The sequence below is a fragment of the Leopardus geoffroyi genome, chromosome D4 (genome assembly GCF_018350155.1).
Source record: "Leopardus geoffroyi isolate Oge1 chromosome D4, O.geoffroyi_Oge1_pat1.0, whole genome shotgun sequence".
Lineage (NCBI taxonomy): Eukaryota > Metazoa > Chordata > Mammalia > Carnivora > Felidae > Leopardus > Leopardus geoffroyi.
In genome coordinates, this window is record NC_059342.1 from 40,690,672 (window position 1) to 40,716,175 (window position 25,504).

The 25,504-nt window shown below is 43.0% G+C and overlaps 1 long non-coding RNA gene across 1 annotated transcript in view; it reads left to right on the top strand.

Annotated features, from left to right (window-relative positions):
* Positions 1 to 2,160: 2,160 nt before the first annotated feature.
* Positions 2,161 to 25,504, top strand: part of LOC123593179 — a 28,201-nt gene continuing 4,857 nt past the window's right edge. Inside the window, exons 1-4 of the long non-coding RNA XR_006710170.1 lie at positions 2,161 to 2,488; positions 3,434 to 3,540; positions 7,913 to 8,054; positions 21,478 to 21,694. This is a non-coding gene — a long non-coding RNA (uncharacterized LOC123593179). The remainder of the gene's footprint in view (positions 2,489 to 3,433; positions 3,541 to 7,912; positions 8,055 to 21,477; positions 21,695 to 25,504) is intronic.

Genomic DNA, 25,504 nt, shown 5'->3' on the forward strand with positions numbered 1-25,504 from the left:
CAGTATAGAGCCTGCTTCAGATCCTCTGTCCCGCCCCCCCCTCTGCTCTTCCCCCACTCGAGTGCTCTCTCTTTCTCTCAAAAATGAACAAGAATGTATTTAAAAAAAAAAAAAAGTTAGAAAAGAGAAAGGTTTCTGACAAAAGAACATTTATGTGAATTTAAAAACATGCACCCAGAGATGCCTGGGTGGCTCAGTCAGTGAAGTGTCCAGCTTCGTCTGAGGTCATGATCTCACCATCTGAGTTCGAGTCCCATGCTGGGTTCTGCACTGATGGCTCAGAGCCTGGAGGCTGCTTCAAATTCTGTGTCTCCCTCCCTCTGCCCCTCCCCCACTCATTCACACTCTGTGTGTGTGTGTGTGTGTGTGTGTCTCAAAAAAATAAACATTAAAAAAATAAAAATAAAAAAGCGACACACAAAACACCACATATTATATGAGAATACATTCAAGTTCGAAGAGGCATGTTAATACATTGGAATGATTGCTGGTTAAAGAAGGAAATGGGAGTGGAGAATGAATCTATCAAAGGTAGCAACGATGGCATTTCAAAAATGAAGTTGTATTGGTCAGAGTTCTTCATTGCAAACAGCAGAAACCAACTCTGGTTGATTTAAACATAAAGCGGGGGGAAAAAAAATGTAAGGCTACTGATTGGGTAGCTCACTGAATCACCTGGAGGACCCAGAGTCTATGCAACAAGATTCGTAACCACAAATTACACCACAGAATTGGTTGGGGGAGGCTACAACAGTTGCGGTCTCTGAGGACCAGACTGTTTGTATTGCCTGAACAAGGAGAAACTGAAAGCTGTCAACATGTTTCTCCAATAGCAGAGGGAAGTTTGCTCACCCAGATTCTTTGCCAAAGAATGGATTCAGCTATGGATTCACTGCCTGGGGCAGATGCACCAGAATGACCAAGCCTGAGTCGTGGGCAGTGCCCTATCTGCAGAGGACGCTGGCAAGGACTGTTTTTAGCTCCCCAAGTGAGATGTAGTATCTGCCTCCCCCAAGACTCATAGAAATGAGAGGGATCATTCAGCAGAAGAAAAGAGTCCTGGGGCGCCGGCGTGGCTCAGTCAGTTGGGCGTCCCGACTTTGGCTCGGGTCGTGATTTCACAGCTTGTGTGTTTGAGCCCCTGTCTGTGCTGACAGCTCGGAGCCTGGAGCCTGCTTCGGATTCTGTGTCTCCCTCATTCTCTATACCTCACCCACTCACACTCTGACTCTCTCAAAAATAAATAAACATTAAAAAAAAAAGAAGAAGAGGGTCCTATGATGGGCATTCAAAAGGATGACAAAAGCTTACTAATGAAAGCATGGCCAACACTGGTAACTTCCGCACTGGGATCAAATCAGAGTCCGTTGAGTTTTTCAACTTGAAAGCCACTGGTAACATTTTCCAGAATCGTTTCACTGGAACACCAGAGGCAAGAGACAGATGGTAGTAAGATGAAGACATAATCAGTGTAGACTATTAAGGAGCTTAACTGTGAATGGAAGGGCTATGGTTTTATGTTTTAAGATAAAAGCGAATTGAGCACATTTTAGGCTAAGAAGGAGCTAGCAGAAAAGGGTTGCCATGGTTAGAAAGTAAACAGATGATTTTGAAAAGCCATAACCTAATCAGAGCCCAGGTGGAAAGTTTAACCTTAAAATGCTGTAAGCAGAGGTACGGCTTCTCTGAGAGAGGAGGAAAAAAATATATATATATATACGTGGCTGCATGTAAATGTTTATGTTGGGAAGTCCAGGTGGTGTCTATTGGACGGCTTTTATTTTATCTATGAAGTGGATATGCAAGAAAAACTGAAGGAAGCAGAGCTTGGGTGCTAACCCTAAAAATAAAACTGCCAGTTATTTTACCAGCAAAAACAGGTTTATTTGGAATAGCAGATAACTGCAATCTGGGACAAGCAAGCTGTGGCAAAACCGCAGACAAATCCAGAGGACAAAGGTAAGGAACGGACTGCTCTTTTACGGAGGAAAAGGGGGGAGCAGGGAGGGCTGTTCTAGGCAAAAAGTCCCTTGGAATAAACTGGGAGTTCCAAGTATAGGGGCCTTTCCTTGGCTGAGCTGTGACAGAATCCCATTGGCTGGGCTGTTGCGGGAGCGGAAGGAAAAACCTTCTTCCTCCTGCTGGGATAGTAAAGTAGAAGCTAAGGCGGTACCAGCCCGCAAGCTACCCCTCTTCCCATTGGGTCTGCAATTAACCAAGGGTGGCCGGGCGTGAGAGGTCCCCGCCCCCTGCTGGCTCCTGACTCTGTTTTAAACCAGCTTTCCTTTTATTAATTTTCTTCGGGGTCAATGAGAGAGAGGCCTTGCCGAGAGGGGTGTAATTCTCTACCCGCTAAACGGAAGAGGAGCTGACCACCACCAGGTTAAGAAAAAATACACATGTATTACAAGATGGGTGCCGTCATGATTGAAGAGTTTACATCCAAAGTGGTTCTGATCGGCTGATTGTTTCTCCTTCTGCTGCCCAGGTGCGGAAGCAAACAGGCAAAAGTAGGTGTGGCTCCTTGGGTGTGCGGGGCAGGTACAGACAATAGCAGACGCGAGCCTGGAGCTGGCAGGTGAGAGTGTCGTCAGAGTGATAGTGCAGCAGGCCACAGATCAGATAAGAAAGGAAATGTGGCCCGGACAGGGAGATAGAGGGATTAAGATATTTCAGAGTTCCTCCGAGGTTGAGGGTTAAAGGTCGTAGAAGAGCAAGGGTGCCTGGGTGGCTCTTGGTTGAGCATCCGACTCTTGATTTTTCGGCTCCGGTCATGATCTCCCTGTTCGTGGGTTAGAGCCTTGCATCAGTGTGAAGCCGGCTTGGGATTCTCTCTCTCCCCCTTTCCCGGCCCCTCCCGTGTGCGCTCTCTCTCTCTCTCTCTCTCTCTCAAATAAATAAACTTAAAAAAAAAAAGGAAGTAAAAGAACAAGAGCTAGAAGGATGAGAGTTTGTGGTCTCAGTGTGGGCTTTTAGCGTTTTAGATTTTTGAGGTAGAGTTAGGTCCGTCCAAGACGTGACCATTAAAAAACAATAACCTTTGATATGAGGTACAGAGGACAAAAACCATTTAGAGAAACGGCTCAGAAGCCGGAGTTTCTGAAATACCTACAGGTCCTGGCCTTGTTTCCTTTCTTATCTAATCTGTGGCCTGATGGACTATCACTTTAACGACTCTCTCACCAGGCAGCTTCAGGGTCTCGTACCATTTTGTACCTGCCCTGCACTCCCAAGGAGCCAAACTAGCATTCGGGGACACTTGGCTTGTTAGTCAGTATGTGGTTCTTGATCTTGAGGTCGTGAGTTCGAGCCCCACGATGGGCATAGAATTTACTTAAAAAAAAAAAAAAGATTAAATTAAATTAAAGGAAAAGTATTGCACTCAGCAAGAACTAGTCTTAGAGATCATCACATTCCCATCTGTTACCCACAGGTGGTAGACATGACCCACAATCAGGATTCTCGAAGGCGATGGAGATAAAAGGAAAATCTGCCCTCTCAGAGGATAATCATATAAATGAAGAAAGAGTTATATCAGAGGTAGGTGTTATGCCCAGAATTCGTGATCCCCAAAGACCACCAGGGAGCCGAGTCCGATGCAAAAGCAAAAGAGCCTTTATTGGAGCTAGCTCGAGCTCAGTCCCCTACCTGCACCAACGCAGCGGTGAGATACCAGGGAGAGAAAGCGAGTTTCAAAAGGACAAAGGTTTTATTGGGGCCTAGGGGCAGTTGGTGAGGTAATGGCTATGGCCTCAGCCGATTGGCTGGGGAAGGGTCCGAGTCCTGTTAGGCAGGTGAGGGGGGGGTTACTCAAGGGGAGGAGGTGTGGTCAAGGTGAAGGACACAGAACAAGATGGAGTAGGCCGGCGTAGGCCCGCCCTTTCAGTAGGCAATGAGAGATTCCCAGGCCAGTAAAAGGGAACCGTACCTTGAAGCATCTTTGTTAACACTCCTCAAGAAAGAGGATCTGTCAGGTTGTAGTTGGGTTGGGAATTGAAGCACGAACAAGAATCAGAGACAGCGACTCTGATTTGGTAACTCTAGCACAGAGCCAGGCCAGGGGGCACCTGGCCCACGGACCAAGATAACCTGACACAGCCAGACTCCTGCTATAGATCATACCTACGTGACATCAGCCATTCAAGTCGTCCAACTGATTCCCTTTGTGCCACTTCTGTGCTCACCAAGTAATCCTACTGGAATCTGGCTTCCCACATAGATTTTGCAAATAGGACAAAAATGTACTGGGGCGCCTGGGTGGCTCAGTCGGTTAAACATCTGACTTCGGCTCAGGTCACGCTCTCACGGTTGGTGAGTTTGAGCCCCATGTCGGGCTCCGTGCTGACAGCTCCTCCCCTTCTTGTGCTCTCTTTCTCTCAAAAATAAGTCAACATTTAAAAAAAAAAAAATGTATCGGTTAGGGACACAACTATTTGGTCATGATAATTACAGATCTACTTAATATATGAACAATTAATTCATTAATTAACAAATAGGCATTTTAGGTTTATATATCTGGTTTTGGTCAAAGAGAGTCAGGCTCCCAGACCCAAACACCTAGGGATGCCCTAACAATAGAAGTTTAGAGCCTAAAAAGCTAAGTATCATCGCCTGGAAAGTGGCATAAAACACCGGCACCCCGTGAAGTCAGATTGGGGTGACAACAGTCCTTCTCTGGGTAACGCTTCTCTGGTTCCATGTCTCTCCTGTAAATCCATCCCGGATTTCTGCATGCCACCTAAACAGAAAAAACACTCGGCTTCTCTTTCTCTCTAACCAGAGAGTACAGACCAAAGTTAAACCAAGGAAGTTAGGCTGATTGGTTCTGTGGCGGCATATAAATGTATAAATACATCTGCAAGTCGGTGTGGCACTCGCACAGGATACAGGGCAAAGAAACGGGAAGGAAAAGACCTCTCGGGTCCTAAAATGATAAGGAAATGAACAGGTTCGTTGCCATCCCAGTAGGGCAAGGTTAATGATTTGGTAACCAGGCCAGAGCTAGGTAGGCCTGCGTGCAGCTGAACTCTCAGTTGGGCTCCACCCCGTGACCTATGCTGTGCAAACAAGCCTTTCTAGAGCTGTAACTATCGCTCCTACGGCTGAAACTAAGGGCGCATTGTATCGAATAGCATGCCCCGGTATCCCAGAATAAAGTAAATCTACCTTCCACTCCCCTTTGAAATAGATTTCTTGGGGCTGTTCCTCCTCTCCCCCCTCCTCTCCCTCCTGGAAGCAGGCTCTGTGGCTTTTCTAATTATTCTCAGATAATGCAAGGTCCCCCGGCCCGTTTGGAACCTATCAATTTCACGTCGCAGTTCAGGCTTTGAAGTTCACGTTGAGCTGGAGCGTCTCCTCCCATCGCTCCAGCTCTGGCTCATGGCCAGACAGCAGCAGCTTCTCTTTTTCTCCCACTTTGGGCTTGACTAGTCCACCCCTAACTCACTACCTGTGTTTCGAATGTTTCCAGAAAAATTTTTAGGGAGCAGGGAAATTATTACCTGCGTTATTATGCTTAACTAGCACTCTTGGGAACTGCCGGACAGTGAAAACTTTACCCTCCTCTAGCGGGCGCTTTTATGAGTTCTGTGAGACCTCTGATCAGTCAAGGTCCTACGGAAAAGAGCATTTGCCCTAGATGGTTCAAGCAGACGCCAAGAAAGGGCCTGATGATAGAGGTGTGCGGAGCGCTAATGGAAGAGATGTCCAGAAGAGAGCGCTAACAGAAGAGATGATGTCACACTGGAAAGCCGTTTCCACTCCGGACGTGAGAGGACAAGGAAAGAGTAGCACGAGAACCCAGAGGGAGCTGAGGTTATAAAAAAGGAACCGCTTGGACGTAGCGTAGTCCTGGAAGGGTGCAAGCACTGCCAATGGCACAATGCCAGTGCAGGGAGGCAGCAGGGGAGAAATGCCTAGAACGTCCTCTCTGATTTGCTGCTAGTATGTCAGCCTGGCCAAACCCAACTGGTAGTGAGCCAGCAATAGAGCTCAAGTCACAGAGCTCTCAAGAGGATAGCCTCCTGGGAAGGATGCAGGATCTAGGTGAACAAGCAGAAAAACCAGTACACCCCCATCACGAGGGATGTCTCACCTCCACGTCCCCTGATGAAGGCAAGTGCATCCCTGTTATGACAAGTCGCTGACTCTTTCCTAACCCTCTAGGAATTACTCCTGCAATGCTATCCCTCTGCTATGTAGAGAACTACAGAAAATATTCACACATCCTGTTACATATAACATTTACTATTCACTGAGCTACTTGGAACGAGGCATTGTGCTAAGATGCCCTGTGTGCGTTCTCTTTAAACCTCATAATAGCCCATGGAAGCAGATGGTGTTTAACCAGAAAGAGTGATTGAGAGGAGAGAGAGAGAGACGGACCCAGAGTGGTCAAGTGACTCACTCGAGCCCCAAAGCTGTCTTTCTCTACCAAGTGTTCTCTAGAAACAGCAAAAAGAACACGTCTTTATTATCATTTATTTTTGCTCTTTATCCCTCTGCCTCGTCCTTGAAGTTGGCATCCGTATATTTACTTGGACATTGCAAACAGCTGACCTTGGCTCTGAGCGCTGAGATTCCCCCTGGGGATTGCTTTGCGTCAAGCTGGTTAAAGAAACCAAATCCCATGTTCCCTCCTTAATTAGCTGGCTCATGCTTTAGCTCATTGGATGTTTTATTTGGAGTTCTTTAAGAACAACTGTCCTTCTCCCCTGAGTAAGGGTTCTTTCGTGTATTAAGACATGATTTTTTAAAGGGCATCTCCCAAGGGGTGTGAACAACATATGGTATTCACATATGGAAAATTCAGCTTTCCAAAGAGATTGGTTTTCATCACCAACCATCCTCTTACTTGATCAGATCGTTAGGGGAGCTGAACGTGGGCCCTATTCATTCAGCTAGGGGAACGCTCAGAGACCAGCCCAGACTGAACACAGCCTGTATTCCACTTAGAATAATGCTCCCCTGGGCTATTCCCAGTGTGGAATGAATCTTCACTGGCAACCCTCTTCCAATGTCTTAATTTCACCAAGACATGCTCTGAAGGAGCAAGGCAGCCTTACCTGGATTGCCAGGTATGAATAAGTAACAGGCCTATTGTAGTGGTTAAATCAGCTAATTGGCTCCTAGGACCCTCTATCGAAAGTCTCTTTAATAAACCTTACAGTTTTGCTCTGAGCATTATTAAACACAATTAAAGCTTTCCCTCCTCCCTCCCTCCCTCCCTCCCTTCCTTCCTTCCTTCCTTCCTTCCTTCCTTCCTTCCTTCCTTCCTTCCTTCCTTCCTCTCTCTCTTTCTCTCTCTTTCTTTCTTTCCTTTTCTTTCGTTTTTAGAAAATCTGTAGTGCTTTATTTGATTTAGTAAGTAAATAGGGCACCTGGCTGGCTCAGCATGAGACTCTTGATCTCAAGGTTGTGACTTCAAGCCCCATTTTGGGCATGGAGCCTACTTAGGAAAAAAAAAAAAAAGGAAATAGAATTACTTCTTTCTGTAAAGGCGGTATTTTTTCCTACAAATTAGTTTTACTAAGATGTAATCTTCATGCAATAGAATTCACCCATTTTAAGTGTATAGTTTGATAAGTTTTGACAAACGTAGACAGTTCTGTAATCAGGACCCCAAACAAGACAGAGAACATTCATCCCCTGGTGCCAGTTTGCAGTCACTCCCCGCCCCGACCCCGAGCCCAGGCAACCACTGACCTGTTTTTTTCAACAGAGGCTTTAGACGTAGAAATTCTTTTTTTACTTAACAGCTAATTTCGTTAAGATTCATCAGTGTCTTTGCCTGTATTGGCGGTCTGCTCCTCCTTACTGGTGAGTAGTATTCCATTACATGGAATGGACCGGGGTTTTGTGATTTTTTTTGTTTGTTTGTTTTAATATCACAATTTGTTTGCCCATTCATCAGGTGGTGGACATTTGGATTATTTCCAGTTTGGGGCTATTGTGAATAAAGCTACCATGAACATCTGAGTAAATCTTTGAGTGGACAGATATTTTCATCACATCTCTTGGGTAAATATCTAGCATTGAGATCGTTGGGATGTATGGTAAGTGTATTTTAACTTTATTTTTTTATTTTTTTAATTTTTATTTATTTTTTCATGTTTATTTTTACTTTTGAGAGAGAGAGGGGCACAGAGAATCCGAAGCAGGCTTGGCACTCAGCATGGGGCCTGCCATGGGGCTCAAATTCACGAACTGTGAGATCATGACCTGAGCCGAAGTCAGAGGCTCAGCCAAGTGAGCCGTCCCGGGGCCCCTAACTTTATCTTTTAAAAAGTCCAGCTGTTTTCAGAGTAGCAAGTGCTTCACATCGTTGCCAAAATTAGTATTGTCCTTCATTGAATTTTATCATTCTAGTGGTCTGTAGTGTCATCAAGTTATGGTTTTAATTTGTGTTTCCCTAGTGAATAATTATGTTGAGCATCTTCCCACGTGCTTATTTTCCACTTTTTTCATGGCAAAATGTCTGTTCTAACCTTTCTCCCACTTTTAATTGCACTGCTTAGTTTACTATTGAATTGTAAAATATACATTTTAAATACAAGTTGTTTTTTACAAGATGAATTTGGCAAATATTTTCCCTATGTGTGACTTGTTGTTGATTTTCTTAACAGTGTCTTTGGAAGAGCAAAAGCTTTTCATTTTGATGAAATCCAGTTTATTAATTTTTCTTTCTATGGTTAATGCTTTTGTGTCCTGCCTAAGAAAACATTGCCTAACCGAACACTGCAAAGATTTCCTCCCTTGTTTTCACCTAGCAATTTTATAATTTTAAAACGTTTTTATGTTTATATCTATGATGCATTTCAGGTTAATTTTTATAAATGGCGTGAGGTAAAGGTCAAGTTTTTTTTTATAAGTATATATTTTCAAGTTCATCCAGCACCCATTAAGACTATCCTTTCTTGCATTGAACCTTGGCACTTGTGTTGAAGATCAACAACCATATACATGTAGGTCTATTTTTTTTTTAATGTTTTTTTATTTATTTTTGAGACAGAGAGAGACAGAGCATGAGCAGGGGAGGGGCAGAGAGAGAGGGAGACACAGAATCTGAAGCAGGCTCCAGGCTCTGAGCTGTCAGCACAGAGCCTGACGCAGGGCTTGAACTCACAGACTGTGAGATCATGACCTGAGCTAGATGCTCAACCTACTGAGCCACCCAGTCGCCCCTGTGTAGGTCTATTTCTGCACTTGATCATCTATTCAACTGTTATCATTATACAAATATTACACTGTCTTGATTACTACAGGTGTATTATAGGTGTATTACTGCAGGTGTATTATAATATATAAGTGTATATATTCCTTAAAATCAAGAAGTGCCCGTCCTCCAACTTTGTTCTTCTTTTTCAAGTTTATGTTGGCTATTGTCAGTCCTTTACATTTGCACATAAATTTGAGAATCATCTGATTATTTTCTACAAAAAGGTTGCTGGGATTTTGATCAGGATTCCATTCAATCTACAGATAATTTGAGGGATAGTGCAATTTAACATTTTAAGAATATTGAATCTGCCGATCCCTGAATAGGTGTACATCTCCTAAGTAGGTCTTCTATTTTTTTTTAAGTTTATTTATTTTGAGAGAGAGAGAGAGCTCACACACGTGAATGAGAGAGAGGCAAAGAGAACAAGAGAGAACCCCAAGCAGGCTCTACACCATCAGCGCAGAGCCCAATGCAGGACTTGAACTCATGAGCCATGAGATCATGACCTGAGCCAAAATCAAGAGTCGAGCACTCAACCGACTGAGCCACCCAGGTGCCCTCTAAGTAGGTCTTCTTTAATTGTTTTATAGTTTTCAGTGGATGGGTCTTATTCTATTAAAATCATTCATAAGTATTTCATATTTTTTTTTAATTTTTTTTTTCAACGTTTATTTATTTTTGGGACAGAGAGAGACAGAGCATGAACGGGGGAGGGGCAGAGAGAGAGGGAGACACAGAATCAGAAACAGGCTCCAGGCTCTGAGCCATCAGCCCAGAGCCCGACGCGGGGCTCGAACTCACGGACCGCGAGATCGTGACCTGGCTGAAGTCGGACGCTTAACCGACTGCGCCACCCAGGCGCCCCAGTATTTCATATTTTTGATGATACTTTAAATCATTGATTTAATTTTAACTTCCAATTTCCTTTGCTAAAATGTGGAAATATAGTTTATTTTTTATTATTCATCTTGTGTCCTAAAATCTTGCCGGTTCACTTATTAGTTCCAGTAGCTTTTTCATAGATTCCTTAGAATTTCCTATATAGAAAGTCATGTTGTTTGTGGCATTTTTACCACTTATTTGCCAACGTTTATACGTTGTATTCCTTTTTTCTTGGTTTATTAAACTAAGTAGGACATCCAGTATAATACTGAATGAAAGTAGTAGGAGTGGACATCTGTCTTAGTCCATTTGAGCTGCAGTACCAAAATACCATACACTGAATTGCTTATCAACACCAGAAATTTACTTTCTCACAGTTCTGGAGGCTGAAAGTCTGGGTTCACGGTTTCAGCATGGTTGAGTTCCGGTGAGAACTTGCTTTTGGGTTGCAGAAAGCTGACTTCTTGTATCCTCATGTGGTGGAAAAAAAAAAAGAGGAAGCAAGATCTCATGACTCTTATAAGGACATTAGTCCCATGCATGAGAGCTCCACCCTCAGGGCCTCATCTGTTCCTAATTACCTCCCAAAGACATCACCTCTAAATACCATCACGTTGGAGAGTAGAGTTTCAGTTTAAACATTCAGTCCATAACAGTATCTTGCCTTGTTCACAGCCTCATGGAGAAAGCGTTCAGTCTTTCATCATTAAGTTAACGTTAGCTAAAATGTTTTGTAGATGTTCTTTATCAGGTTAAGGGAATTCCCTTCTTTTTGTAGCTTGCTGAAACTTGTCATAAATGGATGTTTAATTTTGTGAAATGCTGTTTCTGTATCTATTGAGATGCTATAACTTTTTTTCTTTCACTCTGTCAATGCAACGAATGATACTAAGTTTTGAATGTTAAACCAACCAGCCTTCCATTTCTAGATAAACTTCATACCGTAATGGTGTATTATCCTTTTGTATGTGTTTCTTGATTCAATTTCCCAGTATTTAATTGAGGTTTTTGTGTCTCCTTAAGAGATATTGGTCTAGGGACGCCTGGGTGGCTCAGTCGGTTAAGCGTCCGACTTCAACTCAGGTCACGATCTCGCGGTCGTGAATTTGAGCCCCACGTCCTGCTCTGGGCTGATGGCTCAGAGCCTGGAGCCTGCTTCCGATTCTGTGTCTCCCTCTCTCTCTGTCCCTCCCCCATTCATGCTCTGTCTCTCTCTGTCTCAAAAATAAATAAACGTTAAAAAAAAAAATTAAAAAAAAAAAGAGATAATGGTCTATAGTTTGTGCTTATATTAGTCTTGTCAGGCTCTGTTGCCAGGGTTTTGTTGGCCTCGGAAAACAATCTGGAAGTGTCACCTTTCTCTTTTTCTCTGAAAGAGTATGTGTAAGATTGGTGTTATTTCTTCTTTAAATTTTTGATAGAATTCACAAGTGAAGGTTTTTAAAATTACAAATGCAATTTCTTTAGCAGTGTTATGTGGCTATAACGATGTTCTGTTTCTCCTTGTATCAGTTTTAAGTTAGGTTTTTCCGAGAAATTGTATGTTTCATCTAGGTTGTCAAATTTATTGGCATAAAGCCCATCATAATATTACCTTATTATTCTTTCTCAATGATTTGTAGTCATATCTCCTTTTTTTAATTCTTGATATTTGTAATTTGCCTCTTCTATTTTTTACTTTAATCAGTTCTTCTCAATTTTATTAATCTTTTCAGAAAATCAACTGTTTTAATGATCGGTTCTATGTATCCGCAAAATGACCTCCTAAGGCCCAAGGAGTCTTTTTTTGTTTTTTTTTTTTAATTTATTTGAGAGAGAGAGAGAGCAGCTCATGAGTAGGGGAGAAGGGCAGAGGGAGAGAGAGAATCTTAAGCAGGCTTCCCACCCAGCACAGAGCCAGACATGGGGCTGAATCCCACGATGCTGGGATCATGACCTGAGCCAAAATCAAGAGTCAGATCCTCAACGAACTGAACCATCCAGGTGCCCCAGGCCAAAGAGTCTTAAGACTGAAGAAATAGGCCAACGAGGCCAGCAGGATAAGAAATGGTTTATTAAGGGGATCTATGGACAGAAGGACAGAAGCATGTCTTGGGCAGCCCCAAGACAAGAACCCCACATCCTGTAAGACCTGCTATCTCCAGAGCAGATCAAAGATGTTATGCCTCAGGGTGTACTGAAGGGTGTGGTTACACTAAAAAAAAGAATGTGGGTGGGGTAGGGGCTGTGCTCTGGAAGTCTTCAGTGAGCCTAAGTACAGAAAAGTTGAATCACTGTGTTGTAGAGCTGAAACTAATGTAACATTGGTGTCGTGTCTAAATGTGGTGTCTCTCTCAATCAGATGGGGGCCCCCAAATGTGGGGTGACGATTGGGTGGAAGCCCACGCACAGAGGGTGAAAGAATTCACCTGAGGCAAAACAAAGGAGATACAAGTTTATTGAATATACAACAAAGGAGCAGTGGGCAGAACAGCGAAGGAGAGCCTGTCTGCACCTAGGCAGTGGGTGGGGGGCTATTGTTGTTGTTGTTTTTTAAACTTTATTCATTTTTGAGAGACAGAGAGACAGACCACCAGTGGTTGAAGGACAGAGAGAGAGAGAGAGAGAGAGAGAGAGAGAGAGAATCCAAAGCAGGCTCCAGGCTCTGAGCTGTCAGCACAGAGCCCAACACAGGGCTCGAACCCACGAACCGTAAGATCATGACCTGAGCCAAAGTCGGATGCTCAACCGACTGAGCCACCCAGGTGCCCCATGTGCTTCCTGGATTTTGATGTCTGTGTCTTTCCCCAGGTTAGGAAAGTTTTCTGCTATGATTTGCTCACATAACCCTTCTACCCCAATTTCTCTCTCTTTCTCTTCTGGGACCTCTATGATTCTGATGTTGTTCCTTTTTAATGAGTCACTGATTTCTCTAATTGTTAAATTGTGCTCTTTTGCCTTAATCTCCCTCTTTTTTTTTCTGCTTCGTTATTCTCTAGAAGTTTGTCCTCTATTTCGCTGATTCTCTGTTCTGCCTTGTCCCTCCTTGCCACCGCCGCATCCATTCATGATTGCAGCTCAGTTATAACATTTTTTAATTTCATCTGGACTAGTTTTTACTTCTTTTATCTCCGAAGAAAGGGATTCTAATTTATTTTTGACTCCAGCTAGTATTCTTATTATCGTGGTTCTAAATTCTGGTTCACACATCTTGCTTGTATCTGTGTTGGTTAAGTCCCTGACTGTCATTTCTTCCTGCTCTTTCTTTTGGGGTAAATTCCTTCGTTTCATCATTTTGAAGGGAGAAAAGGAATTAATGAGGTAGAAAAAGTTAAAATTAAAAAAACTTTATTTTTTTAATTTTAATTTTTTTTTTTTTAATTTTTTTTTTTTCAACGTTTATTTATTTCTGGGACAGAGAGAGACAGAGCATGAACGGGGGAGGGGCAGAGAGAGAGGGAGACACAGAATCGGAAACAGGCTCCAGGCTCTGAGCCATCAGCCCAGAGCCTGACGCGGGGCTCGAAATCACGGACCGCGAGATCGTGACCTGGCTGAAGTCGGACGCTTAACCGACTGCGCCACCGAGGCGCCCCAATTTTAATTTTTTTTAACTTTAACACACACACACATACACATACACACACACACACACACACACACACAAATCGAATAAATGATGCTAGATCCTACATGTGTTTTGTTCTGGGTGTTGAAAGTGGCTTGACAGATTAGAGACAAAAAGGGGAAAGAAGAAAAAAAAAAGGAAATTGTTTGAAAATTCGAAAAACTGAATACACTGAAGAAGACTAAAATGAAATGATGGAAGTAAACTAGAATTTGAAAAAATGTATACCGAAGTAAAAAATATAGTAGAAAAAAATTAAAGAAAAATATTTTAATAAAAATTAAAAGTAAAAATGAATTTTTTTCTTTATTCAAGAAAAAGAGAAAAAATGGAAAAGAGAAAAAGAAAAAAAAGGAAATCGTTTGAAAATGTGAAAAAATGAATACACTGAAGTAGACAAATAAAATGATGGAAGTAAAATAGAATTTGAAAAAGTTTACACAAAAGTAAAAAATATGGAAAAAAATTAAAGAAAAATATTTTAATAAAAATTGAAAATAAAAATGATTTTTTTCTCTTTCTGTATTCAAGAAAAAGAAAGGAAATGAAAAATAGAAAAAAAGAAAAAGAAAGAAAGAAAGGGAGAAGGAAGAAAAAAGAAAGAAAGAAAAAATTGAATAGATGAACCTGCTAACAGACTGAAATACAACTAAAATTACATTGTTTTCCCCTAGAAGTCAGACTATGAAGCGCTTTATAGTCCATAAACTAAGCAGGTGGTGAGACTTCTGTTCTTGAAGAGCGAGGTTGGCTCAGTTGCATGGGGCTTAGTGTAATGGCTCCGTTCTCCACTAGATGGTGCTATTAGCCTAATGGGGTGGATTGTTGTGGGGCTTGTAGGTGTGTATGCACATGCAACGAAGCAGTAAAAATGGTGTCACCCAGCTACCCAGTCTCTGGTATTGGAACTCTGTTCTCCCTAATTAGCAATCATGCACCCATTCTTTGTCTTCAGCTTTCATCCACTCCCCAGTTTTACACTGTCTGTGACCAAGCGCCAGGTAGTACCTCTCTCCCGAGTTTTGTCTCAGATGCGGCTGTTTTCCCCAGCCCCTTACTTCTGAGGGACTGCAGCTTTCACCCATTCCGTCCCTCTGCGGAGGGTCTCACCGAGCAATGGCTGAGTGCCGGCCGCACCCAGGAATGTTCGCGGGACCATGCTGCTGCCGATGCCCAGAGACTGGCCAGGTGCCAGCCCACCCCAGAAAAAGTTCACGAGATCATGTAGCAGCAGCGTTTCAGGGATTATGGAAAGTCACAACACACATCTGGCACCAGGCTTCACCCTTACCGACCTTGTCCCAGCACCAGTGAATGTGGCCATTCTCTGGGGTCTGCTAGGACCAGGTGGCCTCACAGTCTCTACCAAATGTCCTTTCAGCAGTGGAACCGCTTCTCCCTGTGTGGCCCGAGAACCTCCCAGAACCCACTCTGCTTCTGGGGATTTGCCCTTCCCAGCAGAGTACCACCAGGTATCGAGCTGTGGAGTTGCAGACTCCCACTGTTCCCGCTGTTTACAGTCTTAATGGAATTTAAACCCTCTCCTTTCTCCTTTCTCCCTTTTTAGTTCAGTCCCTGCGGCTGTTTCCAATTTTCCATTTTCTCTCCAGCTGCTTTTGGGGATGGGTGCTTTTCCCATATTCTCCTCACATCTCCATCCTCTCTCTGCATGCAAAAGGACCTCCCTGCCCTTCGCAGCTTCTCGCTCTGCAAATTCACCTCTCTATGCCACTTACCTGCTGAATTCTGTGGTTCAGGTTGTGCAGATTGTTGTGTTAATCCTCAGATCAGTTTTCTAGGTGTGCAGGATGGTTTAGTGTTGGTCTGGCTGTATTTCATGGACGAGAGACACACAAAAAACTTCCATGCTGTTCCACTATCTTGGCTCCCTCCCGGATTGTTTTCTTAATTTCTCTTTCTGTTGCATCATTAGTGATGTATAGAAATGCAGCAGATTTATGAATGTTGATTTTGTATCCTGGGACTTTACTGAATTAGTGTATCAAATTCTAGCTGTTTTTTGGTGGAGTTTTTCAGGTTTTCTATGTAGAATATCAAATAGTGAAGGTTTGATTTCTTCCTTGCCAATTTAGATGCCTTTTATTTCTTTTTGTTGTTCGATGGCTGTGGCTAGAACTTCTGGTACCATGTTGAATAAAAGCAGTGAGAGTAGATATCCCTATCTTGTTCTTGACTATAGAGGAAAAGCTCTCAGTTTTCCCCTATTTAGAATGATATTAGCTCTAGGTTTCTCATAGATGGCCTTTATTATGTTGAGGTATGTTCCGTCTAAACCTACTTTGTTGAGGGTTTTTATCATGAATGGATGTTGTACTTTATCAAATGCTTTTTGTTCTTCTATTGAGATGATCATATGGTTCTTATCCTTTCTTTTAATAATGTGATATATCATGTTGATTGATTTGTGAATATTGAACCACCCTTGTAATCCAGGAATAAATCCCCCTTGATTGTGGTGAATGATTTTTTAAATGTATCATTGGATTGGATATGGTTTGCTAGTATTTTGTTGAGGATTTTTACATCTATGTTCATCAGAGATATTGGCCTGTAGTTCTCTCTCTCTTTTTTTTTTTTTTTTTTGTGGTTCTTTATGTGGTTTGGGTATCAGGGTAATGTTGGTCTCAAAATGAATTTGGAAGTTTTCCTTCCTTTCCTATTTTTTGGAATAATTTGATAATAATAAGTATGAATTCTTTAAATGTTTGATAGAATTCGCCTATGAAGCCATCTGGTCCTGGACTTCTGTTTCTTGGGAGTTTTTTGATTACTGATTCAACTTCTTTGCTGGTCATCAGTCTGCTCAAATTTTCTACTTCTTTATGTTTCAGTTTTGGTCATTTATATGTTTCCAGGAATTTATTCATTTCTTCTAGATTATCCAATTTGATGGTATATAGTTTTACATAATATTTTCTTATAATTGTTTGTATTTCTGTGATGTTAGTTGTTATTTCTCCTCTCTCATTTGTGATTTTATTTATTTGGGTGCTCTCTTTTCTTTTTGAGAAGGCTGGCTACAGGTTTATCAATTTTATTAATTTTTTTCAGAGAACCAGGTCCTGGTTTTATTGATCTGTTCTATTGGTTTTTTTTTTAGTTTCTATAATCATTTATTTCTGCTCTAATCCTAATTATTTTCTTCCTTCTGCTGGCTTTAGCTTTTGTTTGTTGTTCTTTTTAAAATTCCTTTCAGTGTAAGATTAGGCGGGGTTTTTTTTGAGATTTTTCTTGCTTTTGAGTTGACCTATATTGCTATATACTTCCTCTTAGAACCACTTTTGCTGCCATCCCAAAGGTTTTGGACCACTGTGTTTTCATTTCATTTGTTTACATGTATCTTTTTACTTCTTCTTTGATTTCCTGGTTCACCTGTTGTTTAGTAGTATGTTATTAACCTCCATTATTTGTGGTCTTTCCAGATTTTTTCTTGTGGTACTTCCACTTTCATAGCATTATGGTCAGGAAAGGTGCATAGTCTGACTCCAGTTTTCCTTAATTTGTTGAGGCCTGTTTTGTGGCCTAATCCATGATCTATTCTGAAGAATGTCCCATGTGCACTTGAAAAGAAAGTGTATTCTGCTGTTTTGAGATGAAATGTTCTGAATATATGTGTTGTGTCCAGCTGGTCCAGGGGCACCTGGGTGACTCAGTTGGTTACACGTCTGACTCTTGGTTTCAGCTCAGGTCATGATCTCACAGTTTGTGAATTCGTGCCCCATGTCAGGCTCCGCACTGACAGATGTGGAGCCTTCTTGGCATTCTCTGTCTCCCTCTCTCTCTGCCCCTCCTTTGCTTGCTCACTCTGTTTCTCAAAATACATACATACACACATACATACATACTTTTCAAAAAATAAAAATAGGGGTGCCTGGGTGGCTCAGTTGGTTAAGCATCCAACTTCAGCTCAGGTCATGATCTCACCACTCATGAATTCGAGCACCACGTTGGGCTCTGTGCTGACAGCTTGGAGCCTGGACCCTGCTTCGAATTCTGTGTCTCCCTCTCTCTCTGTGCACCTCACCCCCAACTCTCTCTCTCTCTCTCTCTCAAAAATAAATAAATATTAAAAATTTCTTTAATTTATTTTTAAAATGTTTTTATTTACTTTTCAGAGATAGAGGGACAGAGCACTAGCTGGGGAGGGGCAGAGAGAGAGGGAGACTCAGAATCCGAGGCAGGCTCCAGGCTCTGAGCTGTCAGCACAGAGCCCGACGTGGGGCTTGAACCCACAGACTGGGAGATAGTGACCTGAGCCAAAGTCAGAAGCTCAACCAACTGAGCCATCCAGGTGCCCCTGTCTTGCTGCTTTTAAGATTTTTTTTCTTTATCATTACATTTTGCAGATTTAATTACAATATGTCTTGTTTTGAACCTGCATTTGTTGATTCTGTTGGGAGTTCTCTGTGCCTTTTGGATCTGGATGTCTGATTCCTTCCCCAGAGTAGGGGCGTTTTCAGTTTTATTTCTTCACATAAATTTTCTGCACCCTTTTTTCCTCTCTTATTCTCCTGGGACTCCTGTAATACAAATGGTACTATGTTTGAGGGAGTCACAGAGTTCCCTAAGTCTGTTCTCGTTTTGCATAATTCTTTTTTCTCTCTTTTGTTCAGCTTGATTACTTTCCATGAGTTTGTCTTCTAGGTCATTAATTCATTCCTCTGCTTCTTCCAGGCAGCTGTTCATGGCATCAAGTGTGTTTCTAATCTATTTATTGCACTCTGTTTATCTGATTCTTTTTTAACTCTTTTATCTCTGTGGTAAAGGGTTTCACTGTCTTCCATTCTTTTCTCAAGTCCAGCAAGTATCCTTATAATTGTTTCCTTAAATTCTCCATCAGGCATGTTACTTACACCAGTTTCACTTGGATCTCTGGCCGTGGCTTTGTCTTGTTCTTTTATTTGGGATGAATTCCTCTGTCTTCCATTTTGTCTAAGTCTCTGCCTGCTTCTCTGTATTAGAAAAGCCAGTTATGTCTCCTGCTTCTGAAACTAACAGACTTACGAAGAAAAAGTTATGTAGTGTCCAGGATCTGGCTCTTCAGGGAGTATCTCCAGTATGTGCTGTGTCCACGCTGCTGATTTGGTGTTCTGTGTGCTCTTTCCTTTTTATTTTTGAATGTTTATTTATTTTTGAGAAAGAGAGAGACAGAGTGTGAGTGGGGGAGGGGCAGGGAGAGAGGGAGACACAGAATCCGAAGCAGCCTGACGCGGGGCTCAAACCCACGAATGGCGAGATCATGACCTGAGCCGAAGTCAGGCTTTCCCTGTGAAGCTCATTGACTTTTAAAACTCCAAACTTTAAGCCTCTATGGTTACAAGAACTCACAAAATTCAGCCCCTCTCGTTTGCTAAGCCAATGACTATAGGGAAATGTTCTTGTGCATTTCCCCGTATGCCTCTCTCTCTCTCACCCTTCTCTGAGACCACATCTCCCTCCCTTCCACAGCAGCCAGGATCCATTTCTCCCCTAAACACATCTCTTGCACTCCCTACCTTCTTCAACGTGGCTTCTTTTCTCCTTTAGTTGTGGAATTTGTCCTGTCAGCCTTCTGATTGACTTATTGAGTGTTTAGGATGATTTGATAGTTACATAGTTGTATTTGTGGGACAATGTGAGCCTAGAATCGTCCTACTCCACCACCATCTTTCTGTCTGTCTCTATATCCATGATTTTTGTGTGTGTCTTTTTGTTCTATGATACAATAAATTTCAGAGAGGAGAGTTAAACTCTCCAAGTAGAATTGTAGACTCATCTACTTCTTTCCTTCAGTTTTTGCTTTGCTAGGTTTCAGTGAGCCTCGTAAGTGTGCATGCGTCCCCACCTCAGCCAGTGAGCCAAGGGAGCTACCACGTGACCATTTCTGGCTACTCTCTCCTCTCCTGTCCCCTAGGACAGTGCCTCCTCGTTGGTTCCTTGTCCCACAAACTCCAACCTTCTCAGCTGCTCCAGAAGTCCGGTGTTCTTGACTTGAGCTCTGTGTTCTGCAGTCTGGAGAATGCCCACAGGCATAAATCAGAGCAAAACAAACGTGGAGCACACATCACTTATTTTCCTCCTTTCAAGGATTATAGCCCCACCTATCTGTTATCTGTGCCTAAAAACAGCTGTTTCATAACTTTTTTTCAGCTTTAGAATCGTTTATGGTAGGAGGGAAAGAACAGAACTGGTTACTCCTTCAGTCTATAAGTTATGTAATAACACATACATGCTGTATATTATTACCAGCAGAAGTTAATGCTATGTGTACATTTAGGTTTTTTTACTTATTAAATATAAAATCTTTTAATAACAAAACTAAAACAAATTCAGGAGGAGGAAGATAAAGAAGAGTAGAAAGCATAGCTTGCGCAGAAGTGTAAACCACACTTTGTATCCATAAATGTCTTTCCCAATATAAAAACCACTTTTCTCCCAATGGGATTTTTTAATCCTGCTGTTTATGTAGTAACTTTTTCCCACACCCCATTACATTTGGTTTACATTTTGGAGTTCTACATAAGAATTTCATTTGAAAAATATTCACTACCAAAAATGGGAAGAAAGTTTTAAAATAACTTTTATGCACCAATCCAAAAAAGTAAAGAAGGCAATGTACCTCATGCCTGAAATAATGTTGTGTGAACCAGACTAACGCCATCTTAGACAAATTGGCCATGATGGCTGCTCTGTGACTTGAGGCCTTCTGGAGCATAAGCCCTGCCCTCCACATTCTTTCTTTTGTTTAACCACACACCCTTAAGTCCACCCTTGGGGCATAGCATCCTTGATCTGCTCTGGAGATAGCAGGTGTTGTTTTTTTCATTTCATTTTATTTTTTAATTTTTTAAAGTTTATTCATTTATTTTGAGAGAGAGAGAGTGAGCATGACTGGGGTAGGGGCAGAGAGAGAGGGAGAGAGAATTCCAATCAGGCTCTGTGCAGAGCCCAACTCGAGGCTCAACTCAACGAACCATAAGATCATGACCTGAACTGAAATCAAGAGTCTGTGCTTAACCCCCTAACCTACTGAGCCACCCAGGCACTCCTTTTTTTTTTTTTTTTTTTTTTAAGTGTATTCATTTATTTTGAGAGAGAGAGAGTTGCAGGAGGGGCAGAGAGAGAAAGAGAGAGAGAATCCTAAGCAGTTTCTGCATTGTCAGAGCAGAGCCTGATGCGGGGCTTGAACCCAGGAACCAAGAGATCATGACCTGAGGAGAAATTAAGAGCGGGGCTCTCAACAGCCTGAGCGCCACCCAGGTGCCCCTGGAGATGACAGTTCTTACAGGAGGTGAGGTTTGGGAAATTTATTCATCTTGCAAGTGCCGGAGACATGCTTCTGTCTGTAAGTCCCTTAATAAACCATTTTTTTGTGCCTTTTTCTTCAATCTTATGACTCCTTTGGCCTTTGGAGGTCATTTTGCATGTACCTTCCTTTCATAGAACAACTGTATAGGTAAGTTCAAAGTTTCCTGAGAATGACAGACCACACTGATCTGGTACAATATTAAAAAACTTTTTTTCTAGGGGCACCTGGGTGGCTCGGTGGGTTAAGCGTCCAACTTCAGTTCAGGTCATGATCTCACAGTCCATGAGTTCAAGCCCCGCATCGGGCTCTGGGCTGACCACTCAGAGCCTGGAGCCCGTTTCAGATTCTGTGTCTCCCTCTCTCTCTGCCCCTCCCCTGTTCATGCTCTGTCTCTCTCTGTCTCAAAAATAAATAAACGTTAAAAAAAATTTTTTTTTTAATTTTTTTTCTAAAAATTAGCAAAGGAATAATGAAGAATGTCAAGAATACACCATAACCTTTGCAGAGGCTAACAAAATGTCACACCAGTTTGGCACATATCTACAGAGCTAATTACAGTTCTCTAAAGCAGAAGGGATCCTTAACGGACTCAAAGGCCGTGAAATCAGAAGCATGGCATGTTTAGAGCAATGCAAGAGCCTCCATTATACACTAATTCAATCTCTTCACTTTACAGGTGAGTAAACTAAGCCACCACCTAATTAATAATGCAGCTGAGCTCAAGGTTGAGATTTCCCGACCCCAAGTGCATTCCATTATCCCTGACATCATGGCTGCTGCCATAGACTCAATATCGGTACACGCCCCTGGGTGCGTGTGATAAGACCTAAGAGAATCTCGAAGTCGCTGTGAAGAGGGAAAAATGAGTGTTTGGTCTGAGAACACTTTGTTCAAGTTCCTATGCCCTCTGCTATGGTCTGAACGTTTGTGTACCCAGGTGTCTGTGCAAATCATATGTTAGCACCTACCCTCCCCCCCCCCCCACCGAGTGATGGTATTAGGAGGGGGTACCCTGGGAAGTGACTGGGTCCTGAGAGCAAAGCCCTTATGAATGGGACTAGAGAGAGAAAGGTTTTTCCCCTTCTGCCATGCGAAGTTACAAGTGAAAAGTTGGGAATCTAGGATGTGAGCTGTCACTAGACACGATCTGCTGGTGCCCTGATCTTGGACTTCCCAGCCTCCAGAGCTGTGAGAAGTAAATGCTTCTCGTGTATAAGCCACCCGGTCTGTGACAGACTGAGGCAGCTTATCTTCCTCGGCCAAGTTAATTCATCTGTAAAAAGAGGCCTCACTCAAGTGGCCATGTTGAGGATATTTTTAAATGTAATAATGCGTATGCAATCTCCAACACCATGTCTGCAACACAGCTGGCACAAAATGAAGGTTAGTATCCTCCTTTTTCTTAGTCACACTGGCATGCAAGTTGGATTCAAGGCCAAATAACCTCAACTAAAAACAAAATAATAATAACAAGCACCAATAGTTGAGAGACGATGAAATTCGTAAGCATTTTTGTTGGTGCACTTTGTTGGGACAAAGGCAGGCTGCAGCACAGAGGAATGCTACGTGCCAGACCCCGCCTGGTTTCCAGCCTGCACATCCCTCCTACTGGCTCCCCACTCACATCCCAAGGGCAGGTACAGTCTTCCTCCAGTTCCCAGGACCAATCTTGATCCGGGGCCAGATGTGCTCAGATGACTCCACCTCTATATCTGGCTGTCAGTCTAATTCTGACCTATTGCCCAAGTCTTGATGGCTGGATTTCTTGGTGCTTTCCTATTTGAGTCCCTGTCCCACTGACCTGATTTCTACTTTTCCCTGACCTCATTATCGTTCTGCTGTACACACCTGATAGAAAAGCCCTGACCTTGTCACGTTGGCTACTCTTGCAAGCCAAAAATTACCATGGTTTCCTGGCAGATAATGGTTTCCCAGAAGCCATGAGCTTGTTGCCATGCCATCGTCTTGTCCTTAAGCTATGCCTAAATGATCCAAGGAAAGGGGCGCCTGGGTGGCTCAGTCAGTTAAGCATCCGACTTCAGCTCAGGTCATGATCTCACCACTCATGAGTTCAAGCTGCACATTGGACTCTGTGCTGACAGCTCAGAGCCTGGAGCCCGCTTTCGATTCTGTCTCCCCCTCTCTGCCCCTCCCCCACTTGTGTGTGCACGTGCACACAGTCTCTCTCTCTCTCTCTCTCTCTCAAAAACAAACATTAAAATAAATTTTTAAAAAATGATCCAAGGAGGGGCGCCTGGGTGGCTCAGTTGGTTGAGCGACCGACTTGGGCACAGGTCGTGATCTCTCAGTCTGTGCGTTCAAGCCCCGCGTTGGACTCTGTGCTGACAGCTCGGAGCCTGGAGCCTGCTTCAGATTCTGTGTCTCCCTCTCTCTCTGCCCCTCCCCCGCTCATGCTCTGTCTCTCTCTCTCTCTCTCTCTGTCAAAAATAAATAAACATTAAAAAAAAAAAAATGATCCAAGGAAAGGGAGTGGTGATGGAACGGGTTCTTGCCTGCGAACTCTGAGAACTTAGAGATGGAACATGGTAAGAGCTGAGTCACCCCTGGTGATGTTCAGGAGAAAAGCCCATAAGCTCTTCCTGATTCTGAAGGACCCACCCTGTTGCTACCTTTCCTGAGACTTGGCTCTTTAGCTCTGCCTTCTCTTGAGAGCTTCTAGAATTCGAGTCTTTGCTTAAGTGATAGAAGATCCGTGTCTGGTGCTCGCCTCCACATGAGCCTTATCCAGTATACGTCTCAACTGTTGACTATTTACCTGAACTCAGCGTGTCCTGCTGTGAGTCCAGGACCTCTCTTTCCATCGACGTGCCCACCCAGGCCAAGTCTTAAAGCATAAAAATACACACTGGTATTGGGGCGCCTGGGTGGTTCAGTCGGTTGAGCGTCTAACTTCGTCTCAGGTCATGATCTCACAGGTTATGAGTTCAAGCCCCACATCGGGCTCTGTGCTGACGGCTCAGAACCTGGAGCCTGTTTCAGATTCTGTGTCCCCCCCTTCTCTGCCCCCACCCCGCTCATGCTCCGTGTCTCTCTCTCTCTCTCTCTCTCTCTCAATAATAAATAAACGTTTAAAAAAATTTTTTTTTAAAAATACACACTGGTATTTCACATTGAGATTTGCCCCAGCTTCTCCAGAGGATCATAGTTTTGGGAACTTACTCTAGTAATAGCAATTTCTTCAGTCGTATTCACTTATTCATCTACCCATCCATCCATTCAGCCCTGCATGCAACATCTACTGCACACAAGGCACTGTCAGTGGGTCCAGGGTTATGAAAACACAGCAGATAGCATTTCCGGTTTTCAGCATCATAGACCAGTGAAGGTAACTGCCATACCAATAAATAGGTCGGTACAAAGGCCTAAGAACTCTTATGGACGTACAAATATGGGCAATGAAAGCACTGAGTTAGGAGCAAATGGCTGTCTTCACAAAAGGGGTCAGGAAATCTTCACAGAGCAGCTAATGTTTAAAATGAGTATTGGAGAGGGGCGCCTGGGTGGCTCAGGCAGTTGAGCACCTGACTTTGGCTCAGGTCATGATCTCACAGTTCATAGGTTCGGGCCCCGCATCAGGCTCCGTCCTGACAGCTCAGAGCCTGCAGCCTACTGTGGATTCCGTGTCTCTCTCTCTCTCTGCCACTCTCCCACTTGTGTGCACCCCCCACCAAAGGTGAATAAATAAACATTTAAAAATAAAATGAGTATTGGAGAAAGAATGAGTTCACCAAGAGAAAAAGGGTAGTACTGCTTTAAGAAAACACTGTAAGAATGACATATTTGTTAACCATTTAACCCTGCAATCCCACTTCTGGGATTTATCCTACAGAAATAAATGTACATGCAACAAATGACTTATGCATGAGATTAACAATTGCAGCATTGTTTGTAAGAATTTGAGATCATAAACAATCCACGCGTAGGGGCCCCTGGGTGGCTCAGTGTAAGTGTCCAACTTCTGCCCAGGTCATGGCCTCATGGTTTGTGAGTTCAAGCCCCACATTGGGCTCTCTGCTGTCAGGGCAGATCCCGCTTCAGATCTTTTGTCCCCCTCTCTCCCTGCCTCTCCCCTGCTTGTACGTGTGTGTGTGCACACACGTGTGCTCTCTCTCTCTCAAAAATAAACATAACAATGGGGCGCCTGCGTGGCTCAGTGGGTTAAGCGTCCGACTTCGGCTCAGGTCATGATCTCACAGTCCGTGAGTTCGAGCCCCACATCGGGCTCTGTGCTGACAGCTCAGAGCCTGGAGCCTGTTTCAGATTCTGTGTCTCCCTCTCTCTCTGACCCTCCCGTGTTCATGCTCTGTCTCTCTCTGTCTCAAAAATAAATAAACGTTAAAAAAAATTTTTTTGAATAAATAAACATAACAAAATCCACGTGTACATTAATAAATAAATATGGCATCTTCACTTGATGGAAGACTATGCAGCTGTAAAAAAGAATGAAGAAGGTCTCTCTCAAAGC